Source organism: Coturnix japonica, chromosome Z (genome assembly GCF_054131305.1).
Source record: "Coturnix japonica strain WE chromosome Z, WE-NBRP24, whole genome shotgun sequence".
Taxonomy (NCBI): domain Eukaryota; kingdom Metazoa; phylum Chordata; class Aves; order Galliformes; family Phasianidae; genus Coturnix; species Coturnix japonica.
The window spans coordinates 19017101-19041127 of record NC_140702.1 but is presented as its reverse complement, the minus strand read 5'-3'; the positions used below and the strand labels follow the sequence as shown (position 1 = coordinate 19041127).

The window sequence follows — 24027 nt, the reverse complement described above, 5'->3', positions numbered from 1 at the left end:
CAAGCTTTTCAGTCAACCTTGTTACCCTCTAAGCTTTTATTGCTTTCCCTGTGTAGTAGATGTAATTAAGACACATGTTCATACTCCCATATCTTAATGTTTTGGCTTCAACAACTGGAATGATCTGAATTGCCCAGTATGAATAAAACAGCCCTGGTGAACTGCAACTTGCTGCTTAGGCAGCACAGCTGTCGTGTCTTTTGGTCTGGTGAAGTGTTACACTAAATACAATCCACTCACCACTTAGGTCATTTGACCATTGACCACAGCTGAAGACAGTGGAGGTATTGCCAGTGAACTTACTTAGAGTAACAGCATTTTTAATCTTGTTAAAACATAATCAACATTACACAACAGCATAGAGAAGAGCCAACTCAGATGAAGTTTTATGTCCTTCCTAATAACAACTTCAAGTAGCTCCCATTTTGTTGGCAACAACCCCCCTTCTTCCCCACCGCCTCTCCCAAACCTTGTAATGGTATAACAAATGGCATAGTGATACCAGTATCTAAAAAGCAGAAAAGTGCAAGACTTGTAATATACAGTTAGCACAAGATTGTCAGCTCACTATATCAACATTTAATATAAAAATACAAGCCAACCAGCTATTGCTTCCTCTCCCCTTGCCCCAAAGACACTTAATACAGTGTGCAATGTCACTATGTCTCCTTAATATACAGTCTTAGTCAGAAAAGTCATGATAGAAAAATGTTAACATGTTTAGAAACTCAACATGGCAGGAAGAAACATTTCTGCTCATATTTCTTAATTTTCACAGCACATAGGCAGAGGCAAAGGGAATGGTTTTGGGGCTTGCCAATCTCTCATTTGTTCTACTAGAAATATTCTTCTGTGGTTAGAGCCATGGAGCAGACTAAAAGCTCAACTCTAATTATAAACAATGCACAAACTGAAGAGCCAGATTTTCTGCAGCTTCTGTGCATTCTCTTTGAAGGATGAAACAATTTTTTGCAAAATGAAATTATTTTCTTCCCAGCAGAAAGTCAGTTTCTTGTTGCCAAGACCATAGTGTAAATATAAAACCCATCATACAGAATCATAGGCAGCACTTGAACAGAATAAATTACTGTCACAAAAAAACAGCGTCTGTTTCCACCTGCGCATGGATCTTTTCAGAAGTAGAAGTTTGACTACAAAACAGGTGATAAGGTATTGACTGGAGATGGGTCTAAAGCCTACTGACGAATACATAGTGGCCTCAAGAAGAGTCTACTATGTAGCAAACTGAATTGAAGAGCTGTCTACTCCAGCAGAAAGGAAAAGATGCAAAGAACAAAAGTAAAAATGAGGCCTTTGGTGCCACATAAGGCTGGGAGACTTGGCTCACCTAAACTGTATTCTTCAACATCCCTGCTTAACTACTGGGTGACACAGGAAATGCACAAAAGTCAAGACTGTACAAACATATCCAGCAGTTGTGTTTCCGCAAATTTATACTGCTTCTTTCTTTAGAGTGCTAAGCTTCGGTTTACTATAACTACAGAAGTAGTGTTCTCCTGCATGAAACATTCAGTGTGCTCAATCCAGTGAGTGCTATGAGAGTATTTCTAACATTTGCACTAGACCTAAGGGACTCACAAAACATTATCAGACATTTCCTTCCTTTAACACTTTCCTTCCAGGACAAGGTGATTCATACTTTCATTCAGAACCCCAATTGCTAGAGCACTCACACAAGGATGATCACAGAATAAAAACTAACCCCCGAAACACAGTTATCTGTCACAAACTTTCATTCACAGCTCCTATAAACTCTAATTTCCTATTCCTATTAGCATTTTCTGAAAACTAGCACAGTTTCAGCAGGACAAAGCTGTCTTCAGAAATAATCAGAATCACAGAATCATAGAATTACCCAGGTTGGAAAAGACCTTGAAGATCATCAAGTCCAACCATAGCCTAACCATAGTACCCTAACTCTAAATACCCTCTGCTAAATCATATCCCTGAGCACCACATCCAAACGGCTCTTAAACAGATCTTTAACACACAGAATGCGTAAGTCACTCCTTCCTGCCCCTTACCATTAACCATTCAGGATCATCTTGGCTGGCAAGAAATGGAGCAGTGCTTTTTTCATAAGGGAACATAAAAAGTAGGTACTTTTCTTCAGTTAGTTCTAAGATGTGGTTCATTTGTTCTCAAAATGCTGATGATACATCTCTTCTCAGGAGTGCAGCCATAACCCTCAGGTGTATAAAGGCACCCTTGTGTGGGACAGAAGATAGATCTAACACAGAGGAAAGTACTCAGCCACTGTTAACAGTTTTAATCATGCATTCATGAAGTAGATCACCTGTTTTCATCCCATTCTGAAATACGCAGAAATGAATAAAAAGCACTGACAGCCTTGTCACCAAACACTTCTTATATGCTATTTTTCATGACTTGAAAACAGACACCGCAGTTCTGTGTTTTGTTTGAGCTGGTTCTTTTTCCAGTCTCAGAAGACAAAACAAGTTGCAATAATGAGAAAACAGAGATTTCTTATGGAATACAACTATCATTAACAAAATAATGTGGACAATAATAATTAAAATAAATAAATAAATAACTTGTATTCCTGTGATGACAAGTAGTGTAATATAAAGTCAAAAGCCATAGATCCATGCTTATGAATTTTCTCAATCCACATCAGCAGAAGTGGCTTAAAGCACAGTACTTCTGCAGTGTCATGGAAAACCATTCCCAATCTAGTTGCTTTAGAAATGGTGATAAAATCACAGATATGAGCAACCTGGTCTTTTGAGCAATCTGGTCTAGTGGGAGTTGTTCCTGTCTATACCAGGGGGTTGGAACTACACGATATTAAGGGTCCCTTCCAACCCAAACCATTCTATGATGCTGTGATTCTATATATATAATACAAATGATTAATAACAACACAGTAATTGAATGAGCATATATGTCAGATCTTTACAGACTTTCACGTTTACTGTTGAATGCACTGAGAAATACCCATTACAAATCACTGCATTTTTGTTCTTTTTGCTTTTATGCAGGGAAGGAAGTTAATTTAACATGCACTGCATCAGAACTGTGCATATAAACTCAGTTGCAGTAGAGTATCAATATTAAATTCGCATCCATAAAATCAACAAAGTGACGGTTTTGAGTATTTCTCATTTTAACTATGATTATCATCAGTGTAACAACTTGTATAGATTTTCTGATTATCTCTTTATTAAATCACAGTTTATACTAATTTGATGAATGCAGAAATGCTGACTAGTTTTCAGCAAGCTAATCTTATTTACAAAGAAAGAAATATTAAAAGCACGCCACCACTTTGTGATGGCTTTTGTGTACATCTTTCTGCTTTTCACCTTTACTATTTTCAAATGAAATAAGCATGAACGCAAGTGTTAAAAACTAGAATCTGAAAAGGTTAAAGTTCTGACCTGACAAATTGTTTTATTTCACATGCAGACAATTGATTGATTGATTGATTGACTGATTGATTGATTTCCCCAGTATCTGTGAAATGGTCATATGCAGAAGCACAAATCCTTCTGGAAAACATCTGTTTGTATCTACTGTTTTCCCTATAATCGATGATACATTTTGTAACACTGAACACAGGAAAAGATTGCATGAATATCATGACAGCATACATCAGGCTGTTTGGCTTCACGGAGAGTGACAGGTGAGAGGGGAAGAGCTCTCTTGCCTTTCCTGGGACAAGAGCTGTGGATAGCCTGATCCATTACTCTTAATTCAAAGAATCATAGAATTATAGAATGGCTTGGGTTGAAAAGGACCACAATGATCATCTAGTTTCAACCCCCCTACTACTTGCAGGGTTGCCAACCACCATACCAAGCTGCTCTGAGCCACATCCAGCCTGGCCTTAAATGTCTCCAGGGATGAGGCATCCACAGCCTCCTTGGGCAACCTATGCTGTGCTTCACAACCCTATGAGCGAAAAACTTCCTCCTAATATCTAATCTAAACCTAGCCGGTCTCAGTTTAAACCCCCTTGTCCTAGCACTATACACCCTCATAAACATTATTTTGTGCTCCTGTTTATACGCTCCATTAAATATTGGAAGGCCACAATGAGGTTTTCCTCTAAACCTTCTCTTCTCCAAGCTAAACAAGCCCAGTTCCTGCAATTGTATTATCTCATGTTCCTTTTAACAAATCAGTTTCTCCTATCTCAGTTGGGTTTTTCCCCTCTACCTTCCCACCACACTTTCTCCCACAGGGAAGGAGAGGTGCCTCTTGACCAACTCCTCAAACTGCAATAGTAAGACTATAGAACCAGTAGTGCTTCAGATGGTTATAGCTTTCTTCAATACTCTCACTGCATGTAAGTTGAATAACTTAATCAGTATGTTAGCACATGCTCTCAATTATTTTGGAGAGGACAACACACCAAAAGCTCAGCAGCCAGACTAGAAAAACAGAAATCAGAGTCTGCCATATTCATTTGCTAGAAATGCAATGGGCACGGCACTGCAGCTGCTCATTTTTCCTTAGCTGTCACTGACTTCCAAGGAACTTTGAGAAGTTTACCATGGGGACTGTTTAGCACTTGGCAGTCCATGATGTGCATATGTGATCAATTTTCAGTGAAATTTTGGACCAAATATTTTCATACCTAGAGCACTACTACTTTCCACAAACACAAATGCATGGACTTCTATCTTATTGAACCTGTCATCCATACAGACATAAAGAGACAAACCATTACCAACAATCACATCTGAATATGTCAACACTAAAAGACTAGATTTCAATCAAATCAACTGAAAGATTGACCTGCGTGAAGGAATAATTGGGCTGTTCAGTCACTGGGAACAGGTATTGCAAGTACTACCAGAGATAACAATTTCTGGTTTGTTTTTTCAGATGAACTCTTGTCTAAAGAAAATTAAGCATTGATCAGAAACCTGGTTTTACACAGGCTACAAAGCAGCCACATGAAAGAAACTTGTAAACTTCCAGTCTGACCCAGACAGAAACTCAGAATCAAAAATGAAAGGTCTTCTGGTTGTAGATGATACTGTATATAAACTTGGCCATTAATGAAGAAAGAATTAAGAAAATAAAACAGTAGAAAGTGTCTCAATGCAACTATCTTGCTATTTTCTGCTCTATTTATGTGATAATTATTTAGTTGTACTTCTTAGACAGCTACAGATGTGCAGACATTAAATTAATTATGCATTCTTCTAAAAATTAAAGTTGCAATTACGTATTCCTTCACACATTTTTTTTTCCCCATTTATTCTGTGTCATTATGCATTTTTCCATTATATTTATTCTGTGCAATCTTGTGAAGACAATGTGGCACACATATGGTAAACCTTATCTAACAAAATAGCCACTATTTTCTTCAAACAGATAAATACAGGCATAATTGCTGCCCAAATCTATTTACATAAAATTAATATAAATAGATGAAATATTGTGTTTAACTTTGAAAATACAGATTGTTTAAAATTGATGAGTTTTATGATCCCAAATAGGTTTTTCACCATTATCTCATCTGAAATTCAAATGATAAGTGTTAGAAATTATTACGGACTATTATCATGGGATTTTGTTTAAAACTATGAATCAAAGACAATCACCTAAGAATGAGGGGGGAAGGGGGGGGGGAAACAAAACAAAAAAAACCAAACAGGTAGTTAAATATATATGAGGGTAAAAGTTCTACCCAGGAAGATGCCCTGAGGCCATATTTGAATGAGTAACCTTGGCTTCCTTAAAGAATTATCTCACTTTACAGAAAACGAAAATTGAAAATGAAAGAGCTAAGGAAAAGCAACTTACAAATGAAGTGTAATGGAAGTTCCATGACCTTTTTCTACTTTGATTACTCCCAGTTCTACTCAAATGCACTCCTATGTCAGACACACTCTGTCAGACTGTCACTCTGCTGCCATCTGTTGCAGAGAAAAAAATAAGCAATGGAATACTGGTAGGAAGGTTCAACATCTACAACCACGCCATCAACCTCCTCTGACACTGTGGAACAAAATAAAATAGGACATATTACTTCTGGAGCAGCCCTTGCAGAAATCAATGAGTTTATTCTCTCAAAATCATTACCAGTTCAGCAGCTTATTAGGTACAGGACAGATCTCTTACATGGAAATTCTGAAATTCTCCAACATAAAGATGGTTGTGTTGGGATCACAATTCCTGAAACAGATTTTATGCTGTCAATAGGAATGGAGATTGGAATGAATCACTGGAAATCATCTAGTTCAAACCCCTGCTAAAGTAAGTTCCTTCAAGTAGGTTACACAAGAAAGCATTCAAATGGGTTTTGTTTATCTCCAGAGAAAGAGACTCCATAATCTTTCTGAGTAGCCTTTTGCAGCACTCTGTCAGCCTCACAGTAAAGAAGTTCTTTCTCATTTTCAGATGGAACTTCCTTTATTTCATCTAGTGACTGCTGACCATTGTCCTACCACTGGGCACCACTGAAAAGAGACTGTCCCCATCCACTTGGTACTTGCCCTTTATATATATATATATAAATAATGACCCACTCATCTGTCCCATATTTCTTAAGCTTACCTATGAGGATGTTATGCAAGGGGGTCAAATGCCTTGCCAAAGGCCAGGTACACAACATCCTTTATTTTCCCCTCATTTATACAGTTGATCATGACAAAGAGAAAGGACTTCTGTCACTTCAAAGTACAATAAATACCAAAACTGCAAGGGTTTGGGCTTTGTAGGTCAGAAAGAAGGCCCTGTGTGTGGTATAATGCCTAATTCAAATTGTGTTGGGAAAGTTAATGGCTTTTGTGTCTGTATTTGGATGACACTGATGCTACAGAATCCATGCTGGAATCACATTTTTTCAGTCTTATGATACACTTTTTTATTTCAAATAGTGAAATGTCTAAGAGGTGGGGTAGGACTGTAATCCTCTGTGTGATGAATAAAAACCACCCCAAAACTCACTGTTTTTCACCTCTTTTGCTCCCTCTCTTAGGAAATCAAACACAATTAAAGACTTATTTTAATTCTTTTTGGAGTTGAAGATAAATGAAAGATCAGCATGTTTTAAAAATAATGATAGAGAATATTGACACGCCAGAGCTAATAGGTAATAGTATAGCTGATCTCTGCCCTGAAGACATGTTTCGTAGAATCACAGAATCATTCAAGTTGGAAGGGACATTTAAAGGTCAACTTGTTCAACTTCCCTGTAGTGAACAGCATCTGCAGCTGGATCAGGTTGCTCAGAGCCTGGTTCACTCTGATCTTGAATGTCTCCAGGGATAGGGAATCCACCACCTCTCTGGGCAGCCCATATCAGTGTTTCACTGCTCTTATTATAAAAAAACACTTCCTCAATCAAACTAAATCTCTCCTCACTTTAGTTTGAAATCATTTTCCCTTCTCCTGTCACAATAGTTTCTGTAAGGAGTCTTTTCCCTTCTTTCTTATAAACTCCCCTTAGGTACTGAAAGGCCTCTACCAGATCTCCCTGGAGTCTTCTCTTCTCCAAGCTGAACAGCCCCAGATGTTCTCTAAGCCTGTCCTCAAAGGTGAGATTTTTCATCCCTTGGATCATTTTTGTATCCCTCCTTTGGATGTATCCAAGAGTTCCATGTCTGTCCTTTACTGAAGAATTCACAAATGAGTGCAGTACTCCAAGTGAGATCTCACCAGTGTAGAGCAGAGGGGCAGGACCATCTCCCTTGCCATGCTGGGTGCGTTTATTTTGATACAGCCCACTGTAACAGTTGGCTTTCTGGGCACATTGTTAGCTCATGTCCAGCTTGCCATCCACCAGTTCCTAGTCCTTTCTGAATGGGCTGTATTTCATCCTTTCACCAACAGTTTGTACTGATAAGGGAAGTTGCTGCAGTGCAGGTGCAATGACTTGCACTTGGCTTTGTTGAACCTCATGAGGTTATCTGGGACCACTGCTTCAGCCTGTCTGGATTTCTCTGGACGTCATTCTATCCTGTAGGTGTGTCAGTCACGCCACAAACAGACCACACAGCTTCATATCACTCACAAATTTACTGAGGGTGCATTGAATCCCACTGCAGATTTGAAAGTCTAAAGGATGTGGTAAGAGATAGAAAAGAAAGAAAAAAAAAAATGTAACCATCTTACTAGACAACTCAGTTCCACATACAAATGCAACAATTACCAACTTACAGAAAATTATATAACAGAAAATACCATGTGCTTATTGAAAGGTACTGTATCTGTCTGGACATGAATAAAAAGCAGCAGAACCTTTTGTTTATAACTGTATTTACATACAGAGCAAGTAATTTCAGTGACTCTTCCCAGTACAAAAAGAGCAAGTAATTTCAGTGACTCTTCCCAGTACAAAAGAAGAATACCTTATAAATTTAAGCAATAGCTTGTTTCTTCTCCTGTCTGTGAATTAGGGAAAGTGATTTTCCATTCTCAAAGGTTTCCAGTCAGCTTGTGGTGTGGAAATCAGAACATACCTACATGGGCTATTTTCCATAGGTCTTCTGATAGAAGAGACAATAAGGAAAATTCTCTCTTTGTCTTTATTCTTCAGAGTAGAATGGGGAAAAATATACTGGTCATTATAAAGTAAACAAGTGAATTTCTGTTCACCACTGGAAAGCAAGATAAGGTACATGAATGCCAAATATTTCTGTTACATCAATGAGATAACAGAAGGAAGATTGTTGTCCTTACTCTCCTAGACTAAAACATACTTTAATGTCTTCATCAGTGATGTCGACAGTGGGGTTGTGTGCACACTCAGCAAGTTTTCTGATGACACCAATGTGTGGGATGCAGTGAGCACACCAAAGGGATAGAATGCGACCCAGAGGGACCTAAGCAGGCTTGAACAGTGGGCCTGGGTGAACCTCATGAGGTTCAACAAATCCAAGTGCAAGGTCTTGCACCTGGTTCAAGGTAACCACCATTACCAATACAAGCTGGATGATGAAAGGATTGAGTGCAGCCCTAAAGGAAAAGATAAGGCCCTGAGCAAAATGATTTAGCTGTAGATGTCCCTGTTCATTGCAGGGGAGTTGGACTAGATGGTCTTCAGAGGTCCTTTCCAACTCTAAGGATTCTACAATTCTATGATTGTGATTAAGTGCAAACAGTAGAAACTACATAGTTGGATGCCAGTAATTAACTCCAAAGCATAAGATAAATCAATAAAATACAAACAAAATCCAAGAATGTAAGAAATTCTTCTCTGAAATCTGAAAGTGATTCTTGATTGTTCTAAATGTCTCCATATTTGAGTGCTTTGGTAATAGTTGTTGACAGATACAGCCAGGAAATTTCCACTGACAAAAATGTAGCAGTTCTAGAATAAGCAAATTTCATACACATATCAGCTATCAAGGCTCACTTACTATCATTTTGACAGTTCTTTCAGTTAACACTCTACCCATAGGGCTTCAAAGTAGTATACACAAACATGGTTCAAACTCTGAAATGCAATCTTGCTTGTCAGAACTTGGAACTGAAGATACAATTATTAGTAGATAGACTGCTCCAAAAATAAAGGTTCATAGTTATTTTCATGCAAACTACAACAGATACAAAGAGCAGAATGACACTGTTTGATAGAACAAATTCTCAGCTACAGAAGACACTTTCAGCATAGTCACCATCATTACATTTTCACCAGCAATGAACAAGAGCCTGCACACCATACATGAAAAATGTATCCACTGCATCAGTGATATCACCTACTGTCACTGTCCCCACTGCCACACAGCACCCACTGCCTCTCTATTTTCACATTCACTGTTTGGTCACCACCAGTGTTCAGTAAGCATCAATGAACAAGTGCTGCTTTTTTCTATGTGGAGAAATTCAGTGACACACTTTTGCTCCATATGCACTTCTATATCAGAAACCATTCTGTCAGACTGCCCCTCTGCTGCCATCTATCACATGGCAAGAAGATGTAACAGAGTATTGGTGGGAAGGTTCAATCAACAACACAGGAGGCACTACTTTTGAAACAGCCCTTATACATTCTAATGCTTCATACACTGGGTTAAAGTTATGAAGAGTATGCTGTAGTGACTTCTAAACCTGCTGTTAAAGGCACAGCCACTCTTAACTTTGGACTAGTTGTTGCTACAAGCAGTTGAGAATTCAACACAGACTGTCACATCCAACTAAGAAGTTGTGGACTCAGCTGAGCTATGAGAGCCAATGGTCATGTTTGTAGCAGCATCTGAGATGTTTGTTTCTAAAAACAGTTGAATTATGGCTACTACACTTCAGTCACAATTGCTACATAATCACCTTAAGCCAGAAAATTCACATGTACCAGAAAAGAAAAAAAAAAAATAGAAAAAAAAATAATTGCAATTTCAGTATGGACACAACATTCTGTGCTTCAGCATACTAACAAGTTAATTCTGCACACTGACATGAAGTGGAATAATAACTTGAAATGAGTAAGCATGATAATTTTAACATTCAAAACAAAAGCCTTACTCCAACCAAATTTAATTCAAGTAAAAATGTAGAATCATTATGATTGACACTTCCAATTCTGCATCAGTAAATTTGCCAGTTTCAGATAAATAGTATATACATATATATTAAGCAAAGTATTTATTAGAGAGTTTGACAGTGACTTTGGCCCATCATCAAGACCTTCAGATTGCCACAGGTTCACTTCACTTTCATCAGAAAAAAAAATTGTTTTGAACAGACAGAACAGTCAAAAGAAACAGATGGTATCACTTCCTCATCTATGAATGTATGGCTATTTTACTTTGAAAATTCCCTTCCAAAATTATTTGTGCAAGTCAAAGAAGTATGCAAACATTTTTCAGGCTACCTGGAATATAGCCAGTCTACACTTGTGCATTTATTACGTATCAATTTGCTGTAAACACAGTTCATTCTTTGTCTCTTTGAATGGTATCTTCTTGTGAAGGAAGCAAATAAGATTTGCCCAGCAAGTATGAATAACTTTCACAATTAACACCATGTTTGAATTCCAATTCCTGTATGCTTTGGGTGCTCAAAACATTCTCAAGATACTTCAAAAGTTTTAACAGTCTTGTTTGATTTTCAGAGAGATATAAATGAGTCACATTTCTATACAATTTATTCTGTAGATAGTAACACAGACAGAATTCCTTTCTTCTTCATCAAAACCTATGAATACTCAGCTTTTACTTCAGAACATTTTCTTACTTTCACCAGGAAGTGAAGGGCCTTCCTCTGAAACACACAACTCTTTATATTTTTTTACTGCCCTGACATTTTTGAATGAGACATAGCAAATGAAGTAATTAAATCCATAAAATGGAAGGGACATTTCTATGCTTTACTCCCACATCTAGTTGAACATCACAATCCCAGTGCTGTGGAATGACCCAGAAAAATCCATGAAGCAAGGAATAATACGATGGTAAAATACAGCACATCAGCACAAGTAAGAATACAAATATCATACTACCACAGATTATCTTGTGTGGGAAGTGACCATTTGGGATCCAAAGCTGAGCTCTACACAGCACCACCCAAATCCCTATATCTGAGAGCAGTATTCAAATTCTCCTAGAACTCCAACAGCTCAGGGTCTGAACCTGCCCCGGGGCAGCCTGTTCCATGTCCACCATTTTCTGGTGCAGAACCATTTTCTAGCTCCCCTGACCCTCCCCCGACACAGCTCCTTACCGTTCCCTCAGTTCCCGTGGCTGTCAGACAGAGCAGAGCTCAGTGCTGCCCTCAGCCCCCTTTGTGGAGGAGATGCAGCCTCATTGAGGCCCCCCTCAGCTCCTCTGCTCTCAGCCATTCCTCCTGCATATTAATAGTGTTAATGCTTTGGACCAGCTTAACATTTCATCTGACTACGTATTTAACTGACTATTTTGCTATGTAGGAAATCAATTTCAGTTAGACAGTATTCATACTTCTAGGAGATTATAGAGTAGGTAGTTATTAACTAGACATTTGAACAAAAACTGTGCCAATTCTAGGACAAGAAGGAAAACCTTTATAAAAGGCTGGGGGGGAAAAAAAAAAAAAAAAAAAGTCTGGAGACTTTCACAATAAAATTGCATAATCCTAAATACATTCCCAAATAGAAAGGACTCACCAGGAACAACCATAACTTATGACTGCTCCAGTACTGCCCAAAGCTTGATGACATTGTGGATGTGCTGATTTATTTAGAATATTGAGTGAATATTTATTTATTTATTTATTTATTTATTTATTTTTCAGTAAGCTCTCTGCTTAAAACTGACAGAGTCGCAGAATTTTGGATGCCAAGTCACCACAGGGCACGTGTCAGAGTATGTTAAACACGCTCTGTACACTCATTAATTTTACATTGCTGTACTTTCACTGCTGGGGAAATGCAAATGGCAGCACATGGCACTGCCCTGTGGGGAAACAAGGGAAACACTGCATATTTTGGTTATGCAGGATTCATTTTTACTCCCTTTATAGACTTCTTTGCAATTTTTGCTGTGTAGGCAAGTTCTATGTCACATCTCACCTGCCTAAGGCACTCCTCTATAGCAGGATTTTTTACACATGACGCATAGATCTCTGAATTTAAAAAGAATCAAAAAGGTGCATTTATTGCAAGCAAATAAATTTAACTAGATTGACATCTCTTAATTATGTGGGGAAAAAAATAAAATATAAATCATTTTTTCTGTGGTGTTTGGAGAAAACACATGGCTCTTCAGTTCTAAAGCTTATGTACTTTCAGCTCAAAGGTCTATTACAGGGCTTGAGAGACAAGTTAGAATGGTATTGGATAAATCTCCAACTTGATTTAGAAAGAAGGAACCTGTTTCACACAGGCAACTGCTTTTACTGTAATGTGGGAAAAAGTTGCAGCTGAGGAGTTCTGCTGCAAATTGATGTTCCCAGAGACTAAAAGCAATCAGGGCTGGTGAAGCATGAGGTTAATGTGTTTGCATTGCAACATCAAGAGGAAAAGATGAGATAAACCTTCTGCTCTGATGGAGCATATTTCTAGCAATACTAGTTTGTTATAGCCTTCATCTGCCTCTGCATTTTTTCTGCCCATTTTCACAGTATCCATTCAGTATACCAGGAATAACCCTGGGTATGAAGACTCCTTTCTTTCCACAGTCCCTTGGTCATCCAAAGTTGCCCTAGAAGACTCCAGTGACGATCTGATTTCCACCTGATTGATTTTATGAAAGACCAAAATTCTCATGGATGCTGGCTTGGCACCATTAATTAGAGTAAAATAGTGTGTAGCTGTTGTATTTACCATGTACAACAGCTCAAGAATTCCCTTTCACTTGATGTCAGCTAGTGACAATGGAAATGCATTATGATAAAGAACAAGACCATATCAGAATATGGACAGGCAAACAAATAGTGAAAAAGAAGAAACCCGGGCAGTTTGATTCCAGACTGGTATGACATTTATTCCATGGCTCCTCAAGTATCAGCATATATACTGAAAGGCTGCAACTCACTTTGGCAAGTTACGCAGTTAGCTGAGTAAAGATTCAACAGGATCTGAATGAAAACAAGGCATGAGTCGCATATAATAACACTTCCTTGTACTACATAAAATGTATGTTTCCACTCTGTGAGCCAGGTATGTTAAAATTAGCCCAGCTTACAGCAGTGAGGTCTTTCACGCCTTTTTATTATGTAGTTTTCTTACTAAGCAGAACTTCTTACACTTCACAACAGCTTCCACTGAGAAGCGTATATTTTCCTTTTTCTCATTCACCAGTCTGCAGGCATTAAGCAGCTAACTTATTTCCCAGCATGATACAGTCTTCAGCATTGTTTTTTAATAACCACCTGCTTTTATTCTTATGAGTTTTGAGCATATTATGCACAGTATGTCTGTCATTCCCTAATGTAAATAGAAATAGATTAGACACACATGATATGAAGGACCACGCTTTTCCTTTCACTGAAAAAAACGAAAACCAAAAAACTAAAACAAAACAAAACAAAAACAAAAAGAAAACAGAAAACAAAACAAAAAAAAAACCCCAAACAAAAAACAAGAAAAAACCCACAGGAATAGGCTAGATAGTATCTATAATATTTTCAAAGCACGTAGGGGAAGAAAGGGACTTAACTGAATACCTGAATTTCTACATGCAGCCTTAGAAAATAGTTGTCCTTAAACTAGGCGGTTTGAAGGCCCAGAGGTTATGTGACTTAGGTCAGCTAGGAGAAGCCAGTGTTATTGATTCCACTTCTAAAACAGTTGAAAAAGATAATATACTGAAAAAGATATTATATTATGAACTAACAGAATTAGAAGTCAGATTGAATGCATGTCTTATATTTCCAACCATCCTGGCAAAAATTACATGACTATAAATAGATTTGACTCCAATATACTACTCTGGTGAAACAACTATGTTGAATAAAGAGAGAAGAAACTATGTTCAGATGTACTTCTTCAGGGTAGGAAGCTCACCAGGGCTCCCTAGGCATTTCTTCTGAAGGACAGTATTGTTTGTAACTCAAGGTACACTCATATCTCCACACACTTTGCCTAAATAGCCAGTCCTTACTTCTCTCTTTGCACTGGATCCAGACATTGGACCCTTAAAATGAGATAGATAATAAACACAGTTTTCTATTTCACATTGCTGCAACAAATGAAAAAAGTGCATAGTTCCTGCTTTGTACACCAAAGAACAGCTTCTAATTTCCAAATTCCATCAATTGCTCCTTGAGGATGTGTTTGAGGTTCGCAGTAACTTAATGGTGATCTACAACTAATTATGTAGCTGTTATGAACTGTTCATGTCAATGATGTACTGCTAATAGAAAGTAGTACTTTCTGTGTGTTTTCTACCTGAATGCTGTTTATTGCTACAGTGTGGTTTTAATAGATTTCCACTGGCAAAAAATAATTCCATTTTGATTATACTGATCACTCAGTAACTAGTATAGTACCATAAATTAATCATACATTACACAATATTCACTGTCCAGGAAATTGAATAGCCAGGTAAATATGCACATTCGATTATTTTAAGGAAGCACTCACTACCTATACTGTAGCACTGACTGTTTTACCAGAGATTCAGTCTTATCTTTGGATCCAGAAGCCTTTGTTTATACAGAACAAAGTGCATTTGTGAGAAGTCCAAATAAGCAAAGAAGTCACAGAAGGCCACAGAGTGCTTGCTTTCTGGGAAATAAAATAGGAAAAAGTCTCAGCTAATCTGCAGTGTACAATGCATCTCCCATTAAGTAAGAACAGGAGAGAGACAAAATCCTGACTTCACTTACAACTGGGTAAAGCCTAAGTAGCTTACTATTCAGCTCACTCTCTATTTCAACTTCCATCAGAAATGCCTAGCCCTCCCAAAGCTAGTAGGTATCAGACACCATTTGTTATAGTTTGGAGTAAGATTGGCATAATTCAGACCAAGAAACTGGGGGAAAAAAAAAGAAAGTAAAGGATAGGAAGAGATGAAGAGATCATAATCTTTTATATATGAAGAAGCTATTTCATCCTACAAACGTATTTGGTTTAGCCAAACAAGGAAATTTTTGGAGATAAGAAATATTAAGATCCCACTTCCACAGATAACATAAGGTCACAAAGAAATTCAAAAGCAGTCAGAGGAACCAGCTTCTCAATCCTAAAGCTACATACAATGACTGGAAGAAGTCTAAGACTAACAGACAAGGCATGCAAATAATTCTGACCAAGAATTAATTACATCAGTGAGATACACCTCAAAGATGGGCAGTCTCATCACTTCAGAATAGCTGCCAGTACTATTTTCCCTTTTTAATACAAATGATCAAAGTAGAAATTACTGCCCGAATGATGCTGTAATCTTTATTGAAATAACCTGAAACAAGGTGATCAATTTTAAAATTTCCCAGTTCTTCAGTAAATCTACATTCAGAATAATATATGCTAATAACAAAAAGGTTTTGGGTGAAGTTAAAAGGTACTGAATTTAAAAAATACTACAATACATTCTATTAATATAGTACAAAATTATATTAAATTTGTTATTATAAGATATAGATCCACTTGAAAAATAATTACATACAAAAATCTGTGTGTGGAAAATGCTATTGTTACTTTTTCAAAAAATTTAACTCTAATTCTTAATAGTTTCATAACAGATATTTTGGGTTTGAATCATTATCACTTTTTTAGACAGACTTTTACTCACCATCTATATAAAATAGGGAATTTTTCTTGAACTTGTAGCAAGCATTAAATTTAAAATAAATAAATAAATAGATAATCAAACAAAGTTTTCAGAGATCCAGCACTAATCTCTTTGGAATTGATGAGAGCTTTCTAATTTTTCATGGGAGACAAAGCCACAACATACCCAGTTCAAGGTTCTTCATACACTCCAATAGTAGAATTTCACAAAATTATCTCAGATATAGTCTGAGAAGAGGTTTGCAGGGATTTCTCTGTTGTTTTGTTTTGCTTATGTTTTGGTGAAGTATTGGCATGGCAGAAAAACAGGTAACATGAGCAGTCTAGAAATAGACAAAAATCGAAGTAGGTTGGCAATACCACAAGTTTTGGAATTGGAAACACAATTGAGAACAGATTTTGAATTATTCTGGCTCCCAACCTGCTCCATTTATTTTATTTTATTTTCTAAGAGAGGCCATCTCCACCAAGATAGTTAGTAAAAAGGGATGAACACGTATTATACCTGTAAATAGGCCAGTGTGTTTAGGTTTCTTCTTTTAATTTTTAAATTATTGAATTGGACAAACTTTCCTTACCTCAGCATTTAAGGGATTACATTATGTGTAACTGCAGAAATTTTAAAGATATTTTTCTACTGCAAAGATTACATACATTTGCTACTATTAATAAAATATAAAGAGAGCAAAATTTAATAACTTTTAAAAAAGGAAAGATGCTGAAACTCTTTTTACTTGTCTGATAAGAAAAAAAAAAAAGCTTTTCTTATGCAAATTCAAGAATCTTGATCACATAAAAAGTTTAAATATCTATTTGGATACTTTCAATTGCTTTCATACATATGCATAACATTCTTGGTTTCCTGGTATTTTGATCATGGCAATTTCTCTATAAAACTGAAAATATAAGTAGCTGCTAGGCAGTTTAAATTGGCTAGCAATGAAGACTACTTAAGAGAAAAAGTCCATTCCCTCCACTGCTGCAGAAATTAATCCCTTAATAAGGTTAGTATGCCTAAATATATTCAGTTGCCTAAAATTTTGCCAGTAGAAATACTTTGTCATTGTGGCTAGTGACCCATCAGAGAGCCAAAAGGGAAAAACATAAATCATAATATCAGAGTATCATAACATCATTTCTATAACTTTACCTATATAGAACAATTTCTATAATAATATCAAAAAAATTTCAACGTTGTTTAGGCTTCATGCAATAAATCCAATTTTAACTTTTCTATGAAGAATGCCCCTTGAGTGGGAATTTGCGTATGTCCCATCTGTACTTCAAAGTCTTACTTCACATGGCGTAATGTGCCTTTTTACAGCACTGTGAGCATTTTAAAACACTAGAAGAAAACAAAAAAACAAACAAACAAAAAACAACAAAAAAATCAACTTTAAACTGAACTGACTGCTTGGGTAATCCCACTGACAAGGTGGGATAAGCAGATTCTCTATATTTCCGCTGAATTTGGTACACTATAGTAAATTACGCTTGATTAGGACCAATACAGTCTGCAGAAGTACAAATGAAAACAGACCAGTAAAGGTCTATCATGACAGACTATTTATTTAGGCATGCAACACAATGAAGGAAAAACTAAGATATAGTGTCCTTGCAAAATAAAATTCCAGAAGAACAAATGAAGGACAGGAGGTCCTGTAAAACAAGATAAAGAAACAGCTGAGAAGAAGAGTTTCAGTCACATGGATCTGGTTAAACAAACTTATATTGCAAGTATATGTTAAGAGATGCTGGCTTAGCCCCTGGATGTGAGTGATATACCTTACAGGATATAAAGATAGTACTAGTTGGGCAAAACAATAAACTCTAAACCCAGATTACAAACATATGTTTGTATAAACAAAGGAAATAAAGAAGGGTACCTACTAGGGGTATGGCTGATGGGTGAATTGAGAGGAATGTCAACCCCGAATATCTCAGACAATGGGGAAATAGGGAAGGGCTCACTACTGTCAGGGTACAGGGAGAAAAGAGGTCAATACCTCAAAACTTGGAGAGACCCCACAGGGGTATGCCCCAGTAAACTCTCCCTTTATTTGAAGAAAGAAAGCTGAAGACTCTCCTCTGTATATTTTGGGGATAAAGATAATTGAGCAAGCTTATTGGAGTAGAAATTTTCGTTACAATATCAGTGAGAGTTTCTTTGACAAAACCATTAGAGATAAGGAAGATTTGTTTCACATAAGAAACTGTTATGTCTACGGAATTAGCTTAATAAGGATTATGTCTCTGACAACTACAACACTCAGTCAAGTCTTCAGCTGTGAGGAAACCTCACTGAAAAGAGCTACTGATTCACAGATAAGCTGGAAGTTTTCATAATCACTATGTAAACCAAGGCAAAAAAAAATGTTTGTCAGGTTATATTCTCACCACTGAACAAATTTCACCAATTTGTTCGGGACCTTGGTCATAAAAACCTTAAAACTACAAATGAATTTGTATTTTTCTGTTTCTTCTGGCAACACTTCATAATTTCAGCTGGTCATGAAAAGCTAAAACCAGTTGCTCCTGGCAGATTGCTAGCTACTGTTAGTTTCTAAACTAGCTAGGTTATATACTCTAGCTTAAAACATAGAGATTTTCATTATGTTTGTTTCATACATTTATTATTGTGGATTTTCTGAGGATTACCTTTTCAACTTCAGTCTTCTACAGGTTTTATCAAGTTACGTTAGCAGGGAGTCCACTGTTGTTTAATCCATTCCAACTCAAGTCATAGAGGACTGACTTATCTTGTCCTTCTAGAGAGCACTTATTCATTGGTGATTAATTTAATTAAAATTTTTCCATACTTTGTGAGAGACAGTCCTATCAGAACTGTTAATACTCTTGGTATTTCTTACCTCTTAAATAGAGAGTAAGATCCACACAACTATGCCTTTAAGTACGCATACAGGAAAAGTTGATATTTTAGATCATTCCACTAGCTTGCTCATGGTATTCAGTTTAAATTTGCCCCATTTTCAGTACCAGTGTCCTAACCACTCACTGTTTGTTGGCAAAATGAATGTCCTATGAGAAATTTTAGTTTGGAGTCTTGCTATATCCCTCCCCCTGGAAAGATTATTCATTGTATAAAACACTTAAATATCCAATCAAAAAGATCAAGCAAACAAAAAGGTGAGAATGGTACCACAGATGGCTGATTAGTGGCACTTTCTTGAGAGGCTGACAGCAAGTCTCTTACTACAGTGACTTCAAAGAGTTTCATTCAAAGTGAATTGGCTTTAAATGACAAAATTATACCTTGAAATACCTTTTAAACTGGAAGTTCTCCAGGCAAATAGGCATCAGGGTCCAAATCACCTCAAACAGAATAAGGAATTGAATATGGCTTACTGACTTCCCAAGTGTCACTCATTACAACGGTGAAGTAAAAAGCACTGACTGATGTGACAGCCTCCTCATTTTGCAAAGTTTTCTCTGAGTTCATATAGGTTACTTTGCTTTCATTAAAGATTTCTGAAATGGAAATTAGGTATTTTGGTTCACGATAAATGGAAAGAAGAGAGTTGTTGGGAAGGCAAAAAAAAAAAAAAAAAAAAAAAAAAAGAAAAGAAAAGAAAAAAAAAAAAAAAAAAAGTCTGTTTTGAACAGGATTTTTTTTTTTCCCTAAGCCCTCTGGTGGTGGCAAGGTCTGGCTACTGAAACCTTCATGTCTTTACCCTTATGCAGCCTAGGACAAATATCATTATTTTGTTGTGTGCTATACTCATCTTGGACAACAGCATCAGAAACACATTTAATTCTATGGGTTTCCATGTGCTGTTGGCAGGTTCTGCAACAGTTCAGCAGTTCACTAATAATTTTTCCAACACTCAGCAGGCATATGTATAACAATCACAATTTCCCTTTGGTTTGTGTCCAGATTGCACTAAACTTCTATAGGAAAAACATCTATGTGCTTTCTGTATTTCATTTTTCCCTATTTTCATAAACTTCTGAGATAAGATTTCTCAATGATGACATCAACACACACAGAATGGAAGCTGACACATCCATGTCCACTGACTGGCAAACAATCAAGCTTAATTCTTCCCATCTGAATCCTCAGCCCACTGAAGTACAAGATGTAGTTGAAATTCAAATACAAGTATGTGGTACTGCCTAATATAAAAGTTTGCAATCATAAAAACTTATCCCAGTGATGCTATAAAATAAATTACCTTAATCTTGAGAGGGTTCAGTATAACAGAGGGAGAATATACACAACACTGCAAATACTTACGTTAATACCTTCACATTTTAAGCATCACACTCCTCAGTTTACACCAAAGAGACAATAATTATTAAACAAAGTAGATAAGCAAATATCCAGTAGCAACAAGAAGCTTTTAAATTAAGCTACAGATATTTGTGGATGCCTACAAAGAATGGATTATTCCACTTAATATACAGCACATATCCTTAGTAAGGAGCTGGGAATACTAACTTTAGATACAGAAGAAACCAATCAAAACCAAGGATAGAGATTAATCTTCAACCCCTCAGAAAGCGGGACAAAAAAACCCACAAAACTGTAAAGTAATGAAGAAAGGAAGAAAAGTGGGGAAGGTTTGAAGAACAACAACAAAATGCAGGAAGCGTGTTTTTTAGTACTGCCATTGAAATTTCTGCTCTATATCTTAGTTTCAGCTGGGATGGATTTTTCCTCAGAGCATCTGGTACAATGTTACGCTTTGGTTCTAAGAGAAATACAATGTTGATAACACACACCAATGTTCATAGTTGCTGCTAGGGGTGCTGTGCAGAGCCAAGGCCATTCTTAGCAAAGAGCAAAAGGAGCTGGGAGGGAACCGAATTAAGAAAGCTGATTTGAACTGGCCAAAGGGATATACCATATCATACACGATGTGGAAAGAGTTTTGAAGGGTGTGGGAGCTCATCTCACTCTCTTCTGCTTCTCCAAGGTCTCAGTCAGGGGGTGGTGGGCATCACTTCTTATATTCATTTGTATATATAAATATATATGAATATAATATAAAATCCATTAAAATAAATAATATATAAATACATAGTGTAAACTATTTTCCTTTTCTTTATCTTAGTTTTTTATCTCAGCTAATGAGTTCATTCCCTGGTTCTTTTCCCCATCCCACTGGGATGTGTGAGATAATGCTGAGTCACTTGCCAGGTTAAATCATGACATTCTGAAATGCGCGCTTGTCCATAGGGCAAATAACTTACTTCACAAACTGCATAAATATTTTGTCTAAGTCCTTCACTGCTCTGGTGAAGAACAAATTTCCATCTAAGCCCTCAGGTTTTTGTTGACTACGTATTATATCAGAATAATTATTTTATCATGTCACGTTTAAGTCTTTATTTTGTTCTCACCAGTACAATCCTCTTCTGTCCATTCTCAAATCCAAGTAAATATGGCAAATATGGTTGAGACTTATTTTTTAATCTGCTTTGTTTAAAAAAATTATGCCACAAAATTAAAAACTTCATCCCTTTTTTACCATTTATTTCCTGAACCAAGGCTTATTTTTTTATCCCTTTTGTATTTATAAATTAGTGGAATGCAGATCATTTGAAAAATTCAAGCAAGTGAACTTGACATACACTAACTTACTATACTTTTCTAATTATTCTCCAATTTCTAACTAATTTCTAACTCCAACAACTACTGGAAAAAGTGTGTGTGGGGGGGGGGGGGGGGGGGGAATCAAACTACTGAAATTATTTGCTTCTAATTAAAATAGAATTTTTCTAGACAAATTTTTGCCCAGAACATGTCTCCTATCCTCAGAAATAAATTACAGATTTTGCAATGGAAAATTATTTAAATAACCAATACTCCTAGGTAATCTTGCATTGAGTGAATGCACCAAATTTTAAATTCCAGACTACTGTAAATTAGGAGAAAAAAATAAATAAATAAATAAATAAAAATAAAAAAAAATCAGTGCTTTGGGAAAAGGAGCCTTCCTGATCAGGATTCAAATAGTTAATCAACATGCAGACTGACACTGACAAACTGTTATCCTTCATCATAAATAAAAATCACGTATCTATTTAATGAAATAGAGAAAAACATACATTAAACTTGCATTACAAGATAATGGATGGTATGGCAAACTTTTATCTTGCAAATTCTGCAGGGAAAACTGTCTTGGATATTTCCTGGACAATCACTTTGTGTTAGCCTAACTGCAACTACTCATATTGAGTTTTAGCCTGTAAGAATTCAGCTAAGCTTTCAGTGAAAGATGTATACAGGAAACTTTATTACCTTTGTTTTTGTGGATGGCCAAAAGTAGGTGTAGATGAGAGTCCTATTTCATGGGAACCAGTTACAGCTTGTTAAGTCACAGCAACCTGAACATGAGGCCGAGCTCACAGGAGAGCAAGTTCCCAACTACCCTACAAGTACACAAGAACCAGTCATATATCCAGTCATTTACTCAAGTCCACCAAAAGTCCAACAGATTTCATAAGAAACTAATTACTCTTTGTTTCTGAAGTCTTTCATAATTATGAAACCATAGAATCATACAATCACAAGGTTGGAAAGGACCTACAAGATCAACCCAGTGATCCGGCTTATCAAGATCCCTCTGAAGGGCCTCCCTACCCTCAGGCAGATCAACACTACCTCCCAGCTTGGTGTCATCTGAAAACTTATTGAGGGTACACTCAATTCCCTCATCCAGGTCATCAATGAAGATGTTAAACAAGATGGGCCCTAGAACCGACCCCTGAGGGATACCACTTGTAACGCATCACCAGCTGGATTTAACTCCATTAACCACTACCCATTGGGCATGACCCTCTAGCCAGTTCCTTACCCAAAGAAGGGTATACCTGTCTAGGTCACGAGCAGACAGTTTCCTTAGGAGAATAGTGTGAGAGACCGTGCCAAAGGCTTTGCTGAAATCTAGGTAGACTACATCTGCCTTACCTTCATCTGCCAGCCTGGTCACCCACTCACAGAAGGAGATGAGGTTGGTTAAGCACAACCTGCCTTTCATGAATCCATGCTGGCTGGGCCTGATTCCCTGGATGCCATGCACGTGCTGTGTGATCTCCCCCAAGATGATTTGTTCCATGACTTTACCTGGTACCGAGGTCAGGCTGACAGGCCTGTAGTTCCCTGGATCCTCCTTACTACCCTTCTTGTAGATAGGAGTCACATTGGCAAGCCTCCAATCCTCTGGGACTTCTCCAGTTAACCAGGAGTGCTGGTAGATGGTGGAGAGCAGTTCAGCAATCACCCTCTCCAGCTCCCTCAGCATCTGAGGGTAGAGCCCATCTGGTCCCATGGACTTGTGTCAGTCCAGGTGGAGGAGGAGCTCTTTAACTGTCTCCACCTGAATCACTGGGGGTGTATTCTGCATTCCATCCCAGACTTCCAGATCAGGGCATAAAGTGCCCTGAGAATAACTGTTCTGCTCATTAAAGGCAGATGTAAAGAAAGCATTTTGGACCTCAGCCTTCTCCTTATCCTCAGTGGTCACATTCCCCGCTGCATCAAGTAAGGGGTGAACATTTTCCTTTTACATATACAGTTGAACTAACTGACATTGAGATTTGTGGGAAATAAGTCAGAATGTAGACTCTGTGCTGGCCATTTCAATTTCTGGATGTCTCTGATGAAGTTAGCCTTTTTAAGGGCCTTTCTTCATATTGTAACTAAGCAGCATTTTCTGAAAATCAAGCTTCAGAATTATAACTCTTTTCTTATCAAAAATCGTTACTAAGAACAGTTCCTTTGCATTACTTAAATTGTTATTTTTTAATACAGCAGAAGGTGGGAAAGATACACTTAGCAAAATTGGTAGCTATTTGGCTTAAGAAACCTCACATATTAATGCTGTTATGACTGATTGATTTTTTTTTCTCAG

General features: G+C 37.1%; 1 long non-coding RNA gene across 8 annotated transcripts in view; it reads right to left on the bottom strand.

Moving 5' to 3' along the window:
• Positions 1 to 24027, bottom strand: part of LOC107306511 (uncharacterized) — a 70979-nt gene that overhangs the window by 3555 nt on the left and 43397 nt on the right. For 3 of the 8 annotated variants that reach the window (XR_014939897.1, XR_001552169.3, XR_014939898.1), the window contains one exon: positions 22416 to 22546. The exons of 1 other annotated variant lie outside the window; for it this stretch is intronic. This is a non-coding gene — a long non-coding RNA (uncharacterized LOC107306511). 4 more of the 8 variants (XR_004305606.2, XR_004305604.2, XR_004305605.2 and 1 more) reach the window with 4 other exon arrangements.